The following is a 14,012-nucleotide window of genomic DNA, read 5'->3' as shown; positions in this document are numbered from 1 at the left end:
GATGCACATCTGGAGGCTTTCTGTACTCTGTGGACTGTCAGAGTGTTGATGAAACACAGAAATTGCTTCGGGATTGAATACAACAGTCTCCATGCGCAGTTCCCTCCATGGGAGTTATGTCTCGAAGAATCTACGCTTTGATCTTTCTCTGGAAGACCAGTAGTAGTTTCCAATGCACATCTGGAGGCATTCTGTAGTCTGTGGACTATCAGAGTGTTGATGAAACACAGAAATAGCATCGGGATTGAATACAACAGTCACCATCCGCACTTTCCTCCATGGGAGTAATGTCTGAAAGAGTCTACGCTTTTATCGTTCTCTGGAAGACCAGTAGCAGTTTCCGATGCACATCTGGAGGCATTCTGTAATCTGTGGACTATTAGAGTGTTGATGAAACACAGAAATTGCATCGGGATTGAATACAACAGTCACCATGTGCACTTTCCTCCATGGGAGTAATTCTCAAACAGTATACGGTTTGATCGTTCCCTGGAAGACCAGTAGTAGTTTCCGATGCACATCTGGTGACATTCTGTAATGTGTAGACTATCAGAGTGTTGATGAAACACAGTCATTGCATCGGGATTGAATACAACAGTCACCATGCGCCCTTCCATCCATGGGAGTAATGTCCTAACAGTCTACGCTTTGATCGTTCCCTAGAAGACCAGTAGTAGTTTCCGATGCACATCTGGAGGCATTCTGTAATCTGAGTACTATCAGAGTGTTGATGAAACACAGATATTGCATCTGGATTGAATAAAACAGTCACCATGCGCACTTTCCTCCATGAGATTATGTCTCTAACAGTCTACGCTTTGATCGTTCCCTTGAAGACCAGTAGTAGTTTCCGATGCACATCTGGAGGCTTTCTGTACTCTGTGGACTATCAGAGTGTTGATGAAACACAGAAATTGCATCGTGATTGAATACAATAGTCACCATGCGCACTCTCCTCCATGGGAGTATTGTCTCAAATACTCAACTCTTTGATCGTTCCCTGGAAGACCAGTAGTAGTTTCCGATGAACATCTGGAGGCATTCTGTAATTTGTGGACTATCAGTGTGTTGATGAAACACAGAAATTGCATCGGGATTGAATACAAAAGTCACGATGTGCACTTGCCTTCATGGGAGTAATTCTCAAACAGTCTACGCTTTGATCGTTCCCTGGAAGACCAGTAGTAGTTTCCGATGCACATCTGGTGGCATTCTGTACTCTGTGGACTATCAGAGTGTTGATGAAACACAGAAATTGCATCGGGATTGAATACAACAGTCACCATCCGCACTTTCCTCCATGGGAGTAATGTCTGAAAGAGTCTACGCTTTGATCGTTCCCTGGAAGACCAGTAGTAGTTTCCGATGCACATCTGGAGGCATTTTGTAATCTGTGGACTATCAGAGTGTTGATGAAACACAGAAATTGCATCGGGATTGAATACAACAGTCACCATGCGCACATTCCTCCATCAAAGTAATGTCTCAAACAGTCTACGCTTTGATCGTTCCCTGGAAGGCCAGTAGTAGTTTCCGATGCACATCTGGAGGCATTCTGTAATTTGTGAACTATCAGAGTGTTGATGAAACACAGAAATTGCATCGTGATTGAATACAATAGTCACCATGCGCACTCTCCTCCATAGGAGTAGTGTCTCAAATACTCAACTCTTTGATCGTTCCCTGGAAGACCAGTAGTAGTTTCCGATGCACATCTGGTGGCATTCTGTAATCTGTGGACTATCGGAGTGTTGATGAAACACAGAAATTGCATCGGGATTGAATACAACAGTCACCATGCGCACTTTACTCCACGGGAGGTATGTCTCAAACACTCTACGATTTGATCGTTCCCTGGAAGACCAGTAGTAGTTTCCGATGCACATCTGGAGGCTTTCTGTACTCTGTGGACTATCAGAGTGTTGATGAAACACAGAAATTGCATCGTGATTGAATACAATAGTCACCATGCGCACTCTCCTCCATAGGAGTAGTGTCTCAAATACTCAACTCTTTGATCGTTCCCTGGAAGACCAGTAGTAGTTTCCGATGCACATCTGGTGGCATTCTGTAATCTGTGGACTATCGGAGTGTTGATGAAACACAGAAATTGCATCGGGATTGAATACAACAGTCACCATGCGCACTTTACTCCACGGGAGGTATGTCTCAAACAGTCTACGATTTGATCGTTCCCTGGAAGACCAGTAGTAGTTTCCGATGCACATCTGGAGGCTTTCTGTACTCTGTGGACTATCAGAGTGTTGATGAAACACAGAAATTGCATTGGGATTGAATACAACAGTCTCCATGCGCAGTTTCCTCCATGGGAGTTATATCTCAAAGAGTCTACGCTTTGATCTTTCTCTGGAAGACCAGTAGTAGTTTCCAATGCATATCTGGAGGCATTCTGTAGTCTGTAGACTATCAGAGTGTTGATGAAACACAGAAATTGCATCGGGATTAAATACAACAGTCACCATCCGCACTTTCCTCCATGGGAGTAATGTCTCAAGGAGTTTACGCTTTGATCGTTCCCTGGAAGAACAGTAGTAGTTTCCGATGCACTTCTGGAGGAATTCTGTAATCTGTGGACTATCAGAGTGTTGATGAAACACAGAAATTGCATCGGGATTGAATACAACAGTCACCATGCACACTTTCCTCCATGAAAGTAATATCTCAAACAGTCTACGCTTTGATCGTTCCCTGGAAGACCAGTAGTAGTTTCCGATGCACATCTGGAAGCATTCTGTAATCTGAGGACTATCAGAGTGTTTGCGAAACACAGAAATTGCATCGGGATTGAATACAACAGTCACCATGCGCACATTCCTCCATCGGAGTAATGTCTCAAACAGTCTACGCTTTGATCGTTCCCTGGAAGACCAGTAGTAGTTTCCGATGCACATCTGGAGGCTTTCTGTACTCTGTGGACTGTCAGAGTGTTGATGAAACACAGAAATTGCATCGGGATTGAATACAACAGTCTTTATGCGCAATTTCCTCCATGGGAGTTATGTCTCAAAGAGTCTACGCTTTGATCTTTCCGTGGAAGACCAGTAGTAGTTTCCGATGCACATCTCGTGGCATTCTGTAATCTGTGGACTATCAGAGTGTTGATGAAACACAGAATATGCGTGGATTGATTACAACAGTCACCATGCGCACTTTCCTCCATGGGAGTAATGTCTCAAGGAGTTTACGCTTTGATCGTTCCCTGGAAGAACAGTAGTAGTTTCCGATGCACTTCTGGAGGCATTCTGTAATATGTGGAGTATCAGAGTGTTGATGAAACACAGAAATTGCATCGGGATTGAATACAACAGTCACCATGCGCACTTTCCTCCATGGGAGTAATTCTCAAACAGTCTACGCTTTGATCGTTCCCTGGAAGACCAGTAGTAGTTTCCGATCCACATCTGGTGACATTCTGTAATGTGTAGACTATCAGAGTGTTGATGAAACACAGTAATTGCACCGGGATTGAATACAACAGCCACCATGCGCACTTCCATCCATGGGAGTAATGTCCTAACAGTCTACGCTTTGATCGTTCCCTAGAAGACCAGTAGTAGTTTCCGATGCACATCTGGAGGCATTCTGTAATCTGAGTACTATCAGAGTGTTGATGAAACACAGAAATTGCATCTGGATTGAATACAACAGTCACCATGCGCACTTTCCTCCATGAGATTATGTCTCTAACAGTCTACGCTTTGATCGTTCACTGGAAGACCAGTAGTAGTTTCCGATGCACATCTGGAGGCTTTCTGTACTCTGTGGACTGTCAGATTGTTGATGAAACACAGAAATTGCATCGGGATTGAAAACAACAGTCTCCATGCCCAGTTCCCTCCATGGGAGTTATGTCTCAAAGAATCAACGCTTTGATCTTTCTCTGGAAGACCAGTAGTAGTTTCCAATGCACATCTGGAGGCATTCTGTAGTCTGTGGACTATCAGAGTGTTGATGAAACACAGATATTGCATCTGGATTGAATAAAACAGTCACCATGCGCACTTTCCTCCATGAGATTATGTCTCTAACAGTCTACGCTTTGATCGTTCCCTGGAAGACCAGTAGTAGTTTCCGATGCACATCTGGAGGCTTTCTGTACTCTGTGGACTATCAGAGTGTTGATGAAACACAGAAATTGCATCGTGATTGAATACAATAGTCACCATGCGCACTCTCCTCCATGGGAGTATTGTCTCAAATACTCAACTCTTTGATCGTTCCCTGGAAGACCAGTAGTAGTTTCTGATGAACATCTGGAGGCATTCTGTAATTTGTGGACTATCAGTGTGTTGATGAAACACAGAAATTGCATCGGGATTGAATACAAAAGTCACGATGTGCACTTGCCTTCATGGGAGTAATTCTCAAACAGTCTACGCTTTGATCGTTCCCTGGAAGACCAGTAGTAGTTTCCGATGCACATCTGGTGGCATTCTGTACTCTGTGGACTATCAGAGTGTTGATGAAACACAGAAATTGCATCGGGATTGAATACAACAGTCACCACCCGCACTTTCCTCCATGGGAGTAATGTCTGAAAGAGTCTACGCTTTGATCGTTCCCTGGAAGACCAGTAGTAGTTTCCGATGCACATCTGGAGGCATTTTGTAATCTGTGGACTATCAGAGTGTTGATGAAACACAGAAATTGCATCGGGATTGAATACAACAGTCACCATGCGCACATTCCTCCATCAAAGTAATGTCTCAAACAGTCTACGCTTTGATCGTTCCCTGGAAGACCAGTAGTAGTTTCCGATGCACATCTGGAGGCATTCTGTAATTTGTGAACTATCAGAGTGTTGATGAAACACAGAAATTGCATCGGGATTGAATACAACAGTCACTATGCGCACTTTCCTCTACGGGAGGTATGTCTCAAACACTCTACGATTTGATCGTTCCCTGGAAGACCAGTAGTAGTTTCCGATGCACATCAAGAGGCTTTCTGTACTCTGTGGACTATCAGAGTGTTGATGAAACACAGAAATTGCATCGTGATTGAATACAATAGTCACCATGCGCACTCTCCTCCATAGGAGTAGTGTCTCAAATACTCAACTCTTTGATCGTTCCCTGGAAGACCAGTAGTAGTTTCCGATGCACATCTGGTGGCATTCTGTAATCTGTGGACTATCGGAGTGTTGATGAAACACAGAAATTGCATTGGGATTAAATACAACAGTCTCCATGCGCAGTTTCCTCCATGGGAGTTATATCTCAAAGAGTCTACGCTTTGATCTTTCTCTGGAAGACCAGTAGTAGTTTCCAATGCACATCTGGAGGCATTCTGTAGTCTGTGGACTATCAGAGTGTTGATGAAACACAGAAATTGCATCGGGATTAAATACAACAGTCACTATCCGCACTTTCCTCCATGGGAGTAATGTCTCAAGGAGTTTACGCTTTGATCGTTCCCTGGAAGAACAGTAGTAGTTTCCGATGCACTTCTGGAGGCATTCTGTAATCTGTGGACTATCAGAGTGTTGATGAAACACAGAAATTGCATCGGGATTGAATACAACAGTCACCATGCACACTTTCCTCCATGGGAGTAATATCTCAAACAGTCTACGCTTTGATCGTTCCCTGGAAGACCAGTAGTAGTTTCCGATGCACATCTGGAAGCATTCTGTAATCTGAGGACTATCAGAGTGTTTGCGAAACACAGAAATTGCATCGGGATTGAATACAACAGTCACCATGCGCACATTCCTCCATCGGAGTAATGTCTCAAACAGTCTACGCTTTGATCGTTCCCTGGAAGACCAGTAGTAGTTTCCGATGCACATCTGGAGGCTTTCTGTACTCTGTGGACTGTCAGAGTGTTGATGAAACACAGAAATTGCATCGGGATTGAATACAACAGTCTTTATGCGCAATTTCCTCCATGGGAGTTATGTCTCAAAGAGTCTACGCTTTGATCTTTCCGTGGAAGACCAGTAGTAGTTTCCGATGCACATCTCGTGGCATTCTGTAATCTGTGGACTATCAGAGTGTTGATGAAACACAGAATATGCGTGGATTGATTACAACAGTCACCATGCGCACTTTCCTCCATGGGTGTAATGTCTCAAGGAGTTTACGCTTTGATCGTTCCCTGGAAGAACAGTAGTAGTTTCCGATGCACTTCTGGAGGCATTCTGTAATATGTGGAGTATCAGAGTGTTGATGAAACACAGAAATTGCATCGGGATTGAATACAACAGTCACCATGCGCACTTCCTCCACGGGCGGTATGTCTCAAACAGTCTACGCTTTGATCGATCCCTGGAAGACCAGTAGTAGTTTCCGATGCACATCTGGAGGCATTCTGTAATCTGAGGACTATCAGAGTGTTGATGAAACACAGAAATTGCATCGGGATTGAATACAACAGTAACCATGCGCACATTCCTCCATAAAAGTAATGTCTCAAACAGTCTACGCTTTGATCGTTCCCTGGAAGACCAGTAGTAGTTTCCGATGAACATCTGGAGGCCTTCTGTAAATTGTAGACTATCAGAGTGTTGATGAAACACAGAAATTGCATTGGGATTGAATACAACAGTCACCATGCGCACATTCCTCCATAAAAGTAATGTTTCAAATAGTCTACGCTTTGAACGTTCCCTGGAAGACCAGTAGTAGTTTCTGATGAACATCTGGAGGCATTCTGTAATCTGAGGATTATCAGAGTGTTGATGAAACACAGAAGTTGCATTGGGATTGAATACAACAGTCACCATGCGCACATTCCTCCATAAAAGTAATATCTCAAACAGTCTACGCTTTGATCGATCCCTGGAAGAACAGTAGTAGTTTCCGATGCACATCTGGAGGCATTCTGTAATCTGTGGAGTATCAGAGTGTTGATGAAACACAGAAATTGCATCGGGATTGAATACAACAGTCACGTTGCGCACTTTCCTTCATGGGAGTAATTCTCAAACAGTCTACGCTTTGATCGTTCCCTGGAAGACCAGTAGTAGTTTCCGATGCACCTCTGGAGGCTTTCTGTACTCTGTGGACTGTCAGAGTGTTGATGAAACACAGAAATTGCATCGGGATTGATTACAACAGTCTTTATGCGCAATTTCCTCCATGGGAGTTATGTCTCAAAGAGTCTACGCTTTGATCTTTCCCTGGAAGACCAGTAGTAGTTTCCGATGCACATCTGGAGGCATTCTGTAATCTGTGGACTATCAGAGTGTTGATGAAACACAAAAATTGCATCGGGATTGAATACAACAGTCACCATGAACACTTTCCTCCATGGGAGTAATAAGCGCACTTTCTTCCACGGGAGGTATGTCTCAAACAGTCTACGCCTTGATCGCTCCCTGGAAGACCAGTAGTAGTTTCCGATGCACATCCGGTATCATTCTGTAATCTGTGGACTATCAGAGTGTTGATGAAACACAGAAATTGCATCGGGATTGAATACGACAGTCACCATCCGCACTTTCCTGCATGGGAGTAATGTCTGAAAGAGTCTACGCTTTGATCGTTCCTTGGAAGGCCAGTAGTAGTTTCCGATGCACATCTCGTGGCATTCTGTAATCTGTGGACTATCAGAGTGTTGATGAAACACAGAAAAAGCATGGATTGAATACAACAGTCACCATGCGCACTTTCCTCCACGCGAGTAATGTCTCAAGGAGTTTACGCTTTGATCGTTCCCTGGAAGAACAGTAGTAGTTTCCGATGCACTTCTGGAGGCATTCTGTAATATGTGGACTATCAGAGTGTTGATGAAACACAGAAATTGCATCGGGATTGATTACAACAGTCACCATGCGCACTTCCTCCACGGGAGGTATGTCTCAAACAGTCTACGCTTTGATCGATCCCTGGAAGACCAGTAGTAGTTTCCGATGCACATCTGGAGGCATTCTGTAATCTGAATACTATCAGAGTGTTGATGAAACACAGAAATTGCATCGGGATTGAATTCAACAGTAACCATGCGCACATTCCTCCATAAAATTAATGTCTCAAACAGTCTACGCTTTGATCGTTCTCTGGAAGACCAGTAGTAGTTTCCGATGAACATCTGGAGGCCTTCTGTAAATTGTAGACTATCAGAGTGTTAATGAAACACAGAAATTCCATCGGGATTGAATACAACAGTCACCATGCGCACATTCCTCCATAAAAGTAATGTTTCAAATAGTCTACGCTTTGAACGTTCCCTGGAAGACCAGTAGTAGTTTCCGATGAACATCTGGAGGCATTCTGTAATCTGAGGACTATCAGAGTGTTGATGAAACACAGAAATTGCATTGGGATTGAATACAACAGTCACCATGCGCAAATTCCTCCATAAAAGTAATGTCTCAAATAGTCTACGCTTTGATCGTTCCTTCGAAGACCAGTAGTAGTTTCCTATGCACATCTCGTGGCATTCTGTAATCTGTGGACTATCAGTGTGTTGATGAAACACAGAAAATGCGTGGATTGAATACAACAGTCACCATGCGCACATTCCTTCATGGGAGTAATGTCTCAAGGTGTTTACGCTTTGATCGTTCCCTGGAAGAACAGTAGTGGTTTCCGATGCACTTCTGGAGGCATTCTGTAATCTGTGGACTATAAGAGTGTTGATGAAACACAGAAATTGCATCGGGATTGAATACAACAGTCACCATGCGCACTTTCCTCCATGGGAGTAATGTCTCAAGGAGTTTACGCTTTGATCGTTCCCTGGAAGAACAGTAGTAGTTTCCGATGCACTTCTGGAGGCATTCTGTAATCTGTGGACTACCAGAGAGTTGATGAAACACAGATATTGCATTGGGATTGAATACAACAGTCACCATGCGCACATTCCTCCATAAAAGTAATATCTCAAACAGTCTACGCTTTGATCGTTCCCTGGAAGACCAGTAGTAGTTTCCGATGAACATCTGGAGGCATTCTGTAAACTGAGGACTATCAGAGTGTTGATGAAACACAGAAATTGCATTGGGATTGAATACAACAGTCACCATGCGCACATTCCTCCATAAAAGTAATATCTCAAACAGTCTACGCTTTGATCGTTCCCTGGAAGAACAGTAGTGGTTTCCGATGCACTTCTGGAGGCATTCTGTAATCTGTGGACTATAAGAGTGTTGATGAAACACAGAAATTGCATCGGGATTGAATACAACAGTCACCATGCGCACTTTCCTCCAGGGGAGTAATGTGTCAAGGAGTTTACGCTTTGATCGTTCCCTGGAAGAACAGTAGTAGTTTACGATGCACTTCTGGATGCATTCTGTAATCTGTGGACTATCAGAGTGTTGATGAAACACAGAAATTGCATCGGGATTGAATACAACAATCACCATGCGCACTTTCCTCCATGGGAGTAACATCTCAAACAGTCTACGCTTTGATCGTTAGCTGGAAGACCAGTAGTAGTTTCCGATGCACATCTGTAGGCATTCTGTAATCTGTGGAGTATCAGAGTGTTGATTAAACACAGAAATTGCATCGGGATTGAATACAACAGTCACCATGCGCACTTTCCTCCACGGGAGGTGTGTCTCAAACAGTCTACGCTTTGATCGATCCCTGGAAGACCAGTAGTAGTTTCCGATGAACATCTGGAGGCATTCTGCAATCTGAGGACTATCAGAGTGTTGATGAAACACAGAAATTGCATCGGGATTGAATACAACAGTCACCATGCGCACATTCCTAGATAAAAGTAATGTCTCAAACAGTCTACGCTTTGATCGTTCCCTGGAAGACCAGTAGTAGTTTCCGATGAACATCTGGAGGCCTTCTGTAAATTGTAGACTATCAGAGTGTTGATCAAACACAGAAAATGCATCGGGATTGAATACAACAGTCACCATGCGCACTTTCCTCCACGGTAGTAATGTCTCAAAGAGTCTACGCATTGAACGTTCCCTGGAAGACCAGTAGTAGTTTCCGATGAACATCTGGCGGCATTCTGTAATCATTGGACTACCACAGTGTTGATGAAACACAGAAATTGCACCGGGATTGAACACAACGGTCACCATGCGCACTTTCCTCCATGGGAGGTATGTCTCAAACTGTCTACGCTTTGATCGTTCCCTGGAAGACCAGTAGTAGTTTCCGATGCACAACTGGTGGCATTGTGTAATCTGTGGACTATCGGAGTGTTGATGAAACACAGAAATTGCATCGGGATTGAATACAACAGTCACCATGCGCACTTTCCTCCACGGGAGGTATGTCTCAAACAGTCAACGCTTTGATCGTTCCCTGGAAGACCAGTAGTAGTTTCCGATGCACATCTGGAGGCATTCTGTAATCTGAGGACTATCAGAGTGTTGATGTAACACAGAAATGGCATCGGGATTGAATACATCATTTACCATGTGCACATACCTCCATAAAAGTAATGTCTCAAATAGTCTACACTTTGAACGTTCCCTGGAAGACCAGTAGTAGTTTCCGATGAACATCTGGAGACATTCTGTAATCTATGGACTATCAGAGTGTTGATGAAACACAGAAATTGCATCGGGACTGAATACAAAAGTCCCCATGCGCACATTCCTCCACGGTAGTAATGTCTCAAACAGTCTACGATTTGATCGTTCCCTGGAAGACCAGTAATAGTTTCCGATGAACATCTGGTGGCATTCTGTAATCTGTGTCCTATCAGAGTGTTGACGAAACACAGAAATTGCATCGGGATTGAATACAACAGTCACCAACCGCACTTTCCTCCATGGGAGTAATGTCTGAAAGAGTCTACGATTTGATCGTTCCCTGGAAGACCAGTAGTAGTTTCCGATGCACATCTGGAGGCATTCTGTAATCTGTGGACTATCAGAGTGTTGATGAAACACAGAAAATGCATCGGGATTAAATACAACAGTCAGAATGCGCACTTTCCTCTATGGGAGTAATTCTCAAACAGTCTACGCTTTGATCGTTCCCTGGAAGACCAGTAGTAGTTTCCGATGCACATCTGGAGGCTTTCTGTACTCTGTGGACTGTCAGAGTGTTGATGAAACACAGAAATTGCATCGGGATTGAATACAACAGTCTTTATGCGCAATTTCCTCCATGGGAGTTATGTCTCAAAGAGTCTACGCTTTGATCTTTCCCTGGAAGACCAGTAGTAGTTTCCGATGCACATCTGGAGGCATTCTGTAATCTGTGGACTATCAGAGTGTTGATGAAACACAAAAATTGCATCGGGATTGAATACAACAGTCACCATGAACACTTTCCTCCATGGGAGTAATAAGCGCACTTTCTTCCACGGGAGGTATGTCTCAAACAGTCTACGCCTTGATCGCTCCCTGGAAGACCAGTAGTAGTTTCCGATGCACATACGGTATCATTCTGTAATCTGTGGACTATCAGAGTGTTGATGAAACACAGAAATTGCATCGGGATTGAATACGACAGTCACCATCCGCACTTTCCTGCATGGGAGTAATGTCTGAAAGAGTCTACGCTTTGATCGTTCCTTGGAAGGGCAGTAGTAGTTTCCGATGCACATCTCGTGGCATTCTGTAATCTGTGGACTATCAGAGTGTTGATGAAACACAGAAAAAGCATGGATTGAATACAACAGTCACCATGCGCACTTTCCTCCACGCGAGTAATGTCTCAAGGAGTTTACGCTTTGATCGTTCCCTGGAAGAACAGTAGTAGTTTCCGATGCACTTCTGGAGGCATTCTGTAATATGTGGACTATCAGAGTGTTGATGAAACACAGAAATTGCATCGGGATTGATTACAACAGTCACCATGCGCACTTCCTCCACGGGAGGTATGTCTCAAACAGTCTACGCTTTGATCGATCCCTGGAAGACCAGTAGTAGTTTCCGATGCACATCTGGAGGCATTCTGTAATCTGAATACTATCAGAGTGTTGATGAAACACAGAAATTGCATCGGGATTGAATTCAACAGTAACCATGCGCACATTCCTCCATAAAATTAATGTCTCAAACAGTCTACGCTTTGATCGTTCTCTGGAAGACCAGTAGTAGTTTCCGATGAACATCTGGAGGCCTTCTGTAAATTGTAGACTATCAGAGTGTTGATGAAACACAGAAATTCCATCGGGATTGAATACAACAGTCACCATGCGCACATTCCTCCATAAAAGTAATGTTTCAAATAGTCTACGCTTTGAACGTTCCCTGGAAGACCAGTAGTAGTTTCCGATGAACATCTGGAGGCATTCTGTAATCTGAGGACTATCAGAGTGTTGATGAAACACAGAAATTGCATTGGGATTGAATACAACAGTCACCATGCGCAAATTCCTCCATAAAAGTAATGTCTCAAATAGTCTACGCTTTGATCGTTCCTTCGAAGACCAGTAGTAGTTTCCTATGCACATCTCGTGGCATTCTGTAATCTGTGGACTATCAGTGTGTTGATGAAACACAGAAAATGCGTGGATTGAATACAACAGTCACCATGCGCACTTTCCTTCATGGGAGTAATGTCTCAAGGTGTTTACGCTTTGATCGTTCCCTGGAAGAACAGTAGTGGTTTCCGATGCACTTCTGGAGGCATTCTGTAATCTGTGGACTATAAGAGTGTTGATGAAACACAGAAATTGCATCGGGATTGAATACAACAGTCACCATGCGCACTTTCCTCCATGGGAGTAATGTCTCAAGGAGTTTACGCTTTGATCGTTCCCTGGAAGAACAGTAGTAGTTTCCGATGCTCTTCTGGAGGCATTCTGTAATCTGTGGACTACCAGAGAGTTGATGAAACACAGATATTGCATTGGGATTGAATACAACAGTCACCATGCGCACATTCCTCCATAAAAGTAATATCTCAAACAGTCTACGCTTTGATCGTTCCCTGGAAGACCAGTAGTAGTTTCCGATGAACATCTGGAGGCATTCTGTAAACTGAGGACTATCAGAGTGTTGATGAAACACAGAAATTGCATTGGGATTGAATACAACAGTCACCATGCGCACATTCCTCCATAAAAGTAATATCTCAAACAGTCTACGCTTTGATCGTTCCCTGGAAGAACAGTAGTGGTTTCCGATGCACTTCTGGAGGCATTCTGTAATCTGTGGACTATAAGAGTGTTGATGAAACACAGAAATTGCATCGGGATTGAATACAACAGTCACCATGCGCACTTTCCTCCAGGGGAGTAATGTGTCAAGGAGTTTACGCTTTGATCGTTCCCTGGAAGAACAGTAGTAGTTTACGATGCACTTCTGGATGCATTCTGTAATCTGTGGACTATCAGAGTGTTGATGAAACACAGAAATTGCATCGGGATTGAATACAACAATCACCATGCGCACTTTCCTCCATGGGAGTAACATCTCAAACAGTCTACGCTTTGATCGTTAGCTGGAAGACCAGTAGTAGTTTCCGATGCACATCTGTAGGCATTCTGTAATCTGTGGAGTATCAGAGTGTTGATTAAACACAGAAATTGCATCGGGATTGAATACAACAGTCACCATGCGCACTTTCCTCCACGGGAGGTGTGTCTCAAACAGTCTACGCTTTGATCGATCCCTGGAAGACCAGTAGTAGTTTCCGATGAACATCTGGAGGCATTCTGCAATCTGAGGACTATCAGAGTGTTGATGAAACACAGAAATTGCATCGGGATTGAATACAACAGTCACCATGCGCACATTCCTAGATAAAAGTAATGTCTCAAACAGTCTACGCTTTGATCGTTCCCTGGAAGACCAGTAGTAGTTTCCGATGAACATCTGGAGGCCTTCTGTAAATTGTAGACTATCAGAGTGTTGATCAAACACAGAAAATGCATCGGGATTGAATACAACAGTCACCATGCGCACTTTCCTCCACGGTAGTAATGTCTCAAAGAGTCTACGCATTGAACGTTCCCTGGAAGACCAGTAGTAGTTTCCGATGAACATCTGGCGGCATTCTGTAATCATTGGACTACCACAGTGTTGATGAAACACAGAAATTGCACCGGGATTGAACACAACGGTCACCATGCGCACTTTCCTCCATGAGAGGTATGTCTCAAACTGTCTA

The sequence above is a fragment of the Schistocerca gregaria genome, unplaced genomic scaffold (assembly GCF_023897955.1).
Source record: "Schistocerca gregaria isolate iqSchGreg1 unplaced genomic scaffold, iqSchGreg1.2 ptg000001l___fragment_3, whole genome shotgun sequence".
Taxonomy (NCBI): Eukaryota; Metazoa; Arthropoda; class Insecta; order Orthoptera; family Acrididae; genus Schistocerca; species Schistocerca gregaria.
This window is presented reverse-complemented; position numbering follows the sequence as displayed.